The following is a 6,504-nucleotide window of genomic DNA, read 5'->3' on the forward strand; positions in this document are numbered from 1 at the left end:
AACGGTCGACGACTAAGAGATAAGTTCTATATTTGTATGTTGGGCGAATGAACGACATTATACCAAAAAACTCACTTTAATTTTTACTTTTTTTATAAAAAAAAATCAAACATACTAAAATTCATAATTTTTCATCATCTTTCGGTTATTGATAATTCATTAATTACTCGTCATATTTAATTTTTTTTATGGTTAATATTCTATACGGTTGATCACCGTGTACAAAAATCATTAAACTCTATTGATTTTTGGTCCACTCACACACACACACACACACACATATATATATATATATATATATATATATATATATATATATATATATATATATATATATATATACACACACACACACACACACCCACACACTAAAGTCCCAATATTTTTATCGATTTAACAAGAAAGTCTTAAAATTTATTTTTTTGACTGTAAAGTCCGAACTATCGGCAATTTTTGACACTTTTACCCTTTTTTCCGGTTAGCCGGTAATTATGACTTTTTTTTTTGTCAAAATAATAAAGTTTAAGACTTTTTTGTCAAATCGTGAATTAGGACTTTATTTTAAAAAAATAAAGTTTAGGACTTTCTTGTTAAATCGTTGAAAATATTGAGACTTTAGTGTATATATCCATTTTTTTTTGTTAGAAATTTAATGGTATGATAGTCTTTAAGCATAAGAGCTATTGAAATCTGTTCTAGTCAGCTAGATTCTATTAAAATCCTTAACGTTTGCTTCTTGTTAAATAGTTTTTTTAATATCAACAAACCGATATTGAAAAAAATGAAGATAATCAAGAAAGAAAGAAAAAACCAGAGTTGTGTTGGCTTTTTGCAGTCTTAAAAATGGAGAACTAAGAAACCGAAAAAAACGAAATTGCCCTTCTTAGCCATTCTCCACATTCACACCCTTTTGACTAGGAATGTGTTTGTTTGTGTTTGTATAACTTGTCCCCACTTTTTAGTTCAAGATTTGGAGACGAAACAAAAAGAAAGTTTTACAAGTCTTTTCACCATTTCTTGCTCTCTCTTGTGCATTTGTTTCCCCTGATCGTGATTATATCAGAGTAAAGATGATGATGGTAAGAAAAACAGTTGTGCTGTGACAAAGATCACAATTAAAATTTCTTGGGCTATGAAAATACACTAAAGTCCCAAAATTTTCAACGATTTGAAAAAAAGTCCTAAACTTTATTTTTTTTACAATAAAGTCATAATTCACAATTTGACAAGAAAGTCCTAAACTTTATTATTTTGACAAAAAAAATCCTAATTACCGGCTAACCGGAAAAAATGGTAAAAGTGTCAAAAACTGTAGGTAGTTAGGACTTTACTGTCAAAAAAATAAAGTTTATGATTTTTTTGTCAAATCGATGAAAAATATTAGAACTTTAGTATATATATATATATATATATATATATATATATATATATATATATATATATATATATATATGATTGGTCATTAATCATGATATATATCAAATTACACGTGAATTTGAACAAAAAATCACATTCATATGTGAATCTACGTAAATTCATTTGATTTTTTACGATTTCAACTTGATGATCATACACAAATAAATTTACTACTAATCATAGGGTGAATTTACTCAAATTCAAATGTAAATGATCAAGATTTGGTTGAAAAATAGGTACAATAAGCATTTAAATGTGATTTTTTATATAAAAATTTCGATGCAATTAAGATTCACATGGTAAACTTGAACTGATTTTTTTTTAAATCATTTTTACATATCGATATAAATATCTATTTGGAAGTACCAAAAACTATGAATTTTTGATATCTTTATTGTTTGTTTTGATAAAAATAAACCCTAATTAATAAAAAAAAACAGAAAAAATTATATATATATATATATTTTTTTTGCAAAAAATTCATTTTTTATATATAAATATCGATCTCTAATGAAAAGATGACAAAAAATCGTGAATTTTGGTATATTCGATTTTTTTTCGATAAAAAATAACCTAAAAAAAACAAAATGAGTGTTTTGCTAAATACATGCACATTCAAATAGAAAATATACAACATTTTACATGATCCAATACATCGTCCAAATAAGAAATACACCACATTGATTCTTTACTACTTATGGAGTTATAGTTTCTACTTAACATAGTCTTGTATTTGTCATCATCATCCCATAATCTTTTAAAAATCTCTCTAGTTCCTCTATACATGTAAGCCAATCATATTTGTTAGAGTAGATTTCGGTGATTCTGGATTTCATGGGGTTACTTTCATATTTTTTTATAATTGGGGTTTATTTATGTAGTAAATATGTTTTAGCTAGTTGTTTAACATTGTATTTAGTTCTTTTGTAATATACAGTTTTCTTAAAATCAGTTACAAATTGACGACTTTAAGCCTTGATCAATCGATTTTTCAATCTTCCTTTTTGATCAATTATGATCCACACATAGGTCCTCCATGAGTCCTAACATGATATCAAATCAAAACATGAGAATAAATAACAACCCCCTAGCTATACCTACTCAAACAATCACATTCATCTCTGATTTTTCTTATTTATTGCTATAAATACCGACCCACTATACCCTTAATCATTCCCACACACACCAATTCTTGAACTGACCCATGCGCTACACCCATAATTCCATTAACTATCCATTGTAGACCCCATATAAAATCCATTCAAATAGGTGTTCCCTGTTTGATGATTCCCACATTAAAAACCCATCAAAACCCTCATAATAAACAATAGTTTTTCATGTTTATGATTCCAATACTTGATCTCTAAACTAAATTTAGTTGTTCGTGATTTATTGTTGTGAATTTTTTAATCATATATAATCATTCTTAAACAATCATTGGAAATTTCTCCCATGGGTTTTAGTTCAATCAAGGCTTCCATAGACAAGGGTTTCTGTTTCAGCCTCTATTTTTTTTACTTATTTGACAACCTCTGATTTAGTTCATGCAATGTTTGGGAACAACATGATAGATCCTTGTTGAATCTATCATATACCCCAGACATTCTAACAGATTCAAAGCAACAAAACACTCAATAATACCAGAAAATTAGGATAGAATTCCCATTCCTTCGATAGGAATGGACTCTCCAAAAGAAGAACAAAGTTCTTTAAAAATCAATTCTTAGCTGCTAAACAAAAACCTCAAGAAGCAAATATATAGAAAACAAGACTCAGGGGAGTGGTCCCAAAAACAGACTTGGGACAAGGTCAGTGCTCCCACAAACAAAGCAACCAATAACAACCATAACTCCTAAAAAGACCATACTACCCCTAAAGCCAAAAAGATGACAAAAACTCTAATAAAGCAAATCAATTAAAAGCACTTTAGGATTAGTTGGGCTTAACAATACCGGCGGCCCAAACTTTCACCTTGTCCTCAAGGTGAAGAAAAGAATGAGTCACTCTTGGCATCTCGATCACGTGTAGAGGCAAATAGGAGAGGTAAACCCAAAGCAACCCGAGAAAAGAGACAACAAATCCCTCAAACTTCTCCTGTTGCTGCTGTTCATCATCCGTCTCTTTCAGCTTTAACCCATCTTCGGTTCTTTTCATCATGTTCTTTGTACCGCCATGTTCATTAACCCACACATCTCTTTGCTTTGCAGCCCACACGCTCATCTTAACAGCCGTATCAGCAACCCTTAATGTATCTTCATGGAAATAACCAGTAGACCATATCAAATATCCACGAGACTCTTCCAAATGTAGGACATAAATACTCTTTGTAATCAGAACAAACAACCCACAAGCTTGCGTTGCTACAATCTTTTCCTCTAACACCCTGGTTCTAATATCAACAACAGACTTCGTATCAAGTTCAAATGAAGAGAACAATAGAGAGACAACATGTAGGAAATAATGAACCATCTTATCCTCCTTGTTAGAGATCTCTCCCTTGATCATCTTCTCAACCCATATGAATATTGTATAACTCATGAAATCAGATCGCTTCTTGATTAATTCCTCAAAACTGTGCTTCTCCAGATACTCAAGTTGGTATCCCTTTAGGAAGAGGGTGCTTTTTGTGTTTCTTCCACGGGTTTCATCCATGCCATGGGTATTCGTGTAGGAACCACCTACTTGAGAATTCCACATGTATTGTTCAACATCATCTTGGTAGTGTCTCTTTGACATATCGTGGTTCTCCACCAGCTCTGTGTATGCTTCCTGCATGCCCTTCTCAATGTTGTTCAAATCCTCCGCAAGATCAAGAGCATCTAAATTTCTAACTGAGGGGTCAACTGGTGCTCCTTCAGTTGATGAATACTCATCAACCCTCAGCCCATGAATTATAAGGGCTTTCTTTTGTCTGTTGTAGAAGATAATTGCATCTCAACTATTTCTTGTTTCTTCCCCCACCAAATGACAGTTCTAGCAACACCTCTCGCATACAAGGTTTTCTCGTCAGACTTCAAATCATCACCAAGTTTGGTCAATATAGACCCCCGTTGATAATCCTGACGAATGTTCTTCTTTGATTTGTATATACCAAATTTAGAGTTGTAGGTTTTCGCAAAATCGGTTAGAGTCAAAACCCAACCGTGAAGCCCAGTAGATAAAGCAACATTACCTTTTTCTTGGGGAACCATGATATCACCCAGGAGGGGGTCCTGATGTTTGGACCAGGTGCCATTAGAATCTTCAGTAATCCTTTGAAATGTTTGGTATAATTCTTCTTCTTTCACCTGATGTTCAGAGAAATACTTGTCCCTTTTGTTAACAATTAGGAAAAGATGAATTATTTCTCCAAAGTTTTGGCAGCTGATAGCTTTTTCTAGGGTACCAACATCTTTACCGCAATCAACACTAACTAAAACACCGTTTGTGATACATAATACCACAGTGATCTCAGTAAAAAAGTCAACGTGCCCAGGTGAATCAACAAGATTGCTCAAAAACTCTTTTTCATCATGTTCTCCCTTAAAGTTCTTGATGGGTTTAGAGGGTGGTTTGGATGACAGGGATCCGATATTGAACCCTAAGGTTTTAATTAGGATAAGCCAACGCCTCCAACCTCAAGGCGTGGGGTATCGTGGTTGAGTAAGAGGCGGCTGAGTGAGGTTTAATCGGCAGAAGAGAAACAGAGATGCGAGATTGAGGAATCGGTGCCAATTGTTTGGTTAATTTGGCTAGTCTTAAGTGAATATAACGTGGGTCTAGTATCTATTTGACCTTCCTAGTCAAAATCATAGCTGATAAAATTAAATTTGGGCTTGAGTTGGAAAAATTACCCATCGAGTGGCCCAACTTTCACATTTTGGTCCAAAGCGCTTTGTCAAGCCCATGTCTACCTTGACCTAAATTTACCTTTTCCGTCACTTCATTTAACGGAGCCGTTACCATCTCAAGACTTTGTTGGTACTCTGAATACGTTCCTTCGTTCTTTTCCTCAAATCTCGGTAATGGTGGTGGTGACGCTGGTGGCGGCAACAATAGCGGTGAATACAACGATGGTGGTAGTGGGGGGCAAGAAGGCGGCTGCAATGGTGGTCTGTGGCCATTGATCAAAGGCATCTCATGTTTTCTAACAAACCGATTTGAGCCTCCAATTTCGAGAACTACACCCTCTTTACTCAGCTTGAACTCTAGAGGCGGAGGGGAAGGTGGTTGTGGGGGAGACGGTGGTGCTAATGGAGGTGGATTTGTCGGCGGTGTTGGTTGTGTCGGCGGCAACATTGGGGGTGGGAGCTGCAGTGTTGATTCTGATTCCCATTCCCACTAAAAAAGTTCCGATGATAGTTCTTCAACATCAGACTTGGCTATTCCTTCCTGCACTTCAACAATGGAAGTTCTGATTACGTCTCCTCCTAGGATCATCATCGCTCCTTCTTTTCTGTTCTCATACCTAGAAGATTGTGGAGACAGCGGCAGTGAAGGTGGTGGAAGCTGTAGTGTTGGCCCGGATTCCGATTCCAACTCAGAAAATTCCGATGATACTTCATCTTCATCGTCACACAATAGTGGCGGTGATGGTTGTGACTGTGTGTAGTTGTTTCCATGGAAGGCTCCCTCCTTGGATTCCGATTCTGACTCAGCAACTTCCCAAGATACTTCTTCTTCCTCTTCATGGACTACTTTCTCTTTCTCTTTCAAAGTAGAGTAATAAATCTTACTCCACTTAGCCTTCTCAGCCTCCATTCCTTCCTCTGAGCAGTAATACTCTCTCCATTTAGCTATCTCATCCTCTCTCTCTCTCTCTTCATATCTCTTTATCTTGTTCTGATGATGCATCTCCATTGACGAGTATCTAGTCTCTTCTTCTTCTTCTTCTGATATTCCAGCTTCATCTTTTCTACTTCTAGTGGCAAGTTCAACTTTCTCCAAGAGCTGGTTCATCATCTAAAGAATCTCAGCTTGACCTTGAAGGATTTCTCCCATCACCTTGCCAACTCTGTTTCTGGTTTTCGTTCCTTCTCCAGTACCGACTGCTCTGATACCATTTGATAGATCCTTATTGAATCTATCATATACCCCAGGCATTCTAAC

This window comes from Lactuca virosa, chromosome 3 (assembly GCF_052849685.1).
Source record: "Lactuca virosa cultivar CGN04683 chromosome 3, Lactuca_virosa_CGN04683_v6, whole genome shotgun sequence".
NCBI lineage: Eukaryota > Viridiplantae > Streptophyta > Magnoliopsida > Asterales > Asteraceae > Lactuca > Lactuca virosa.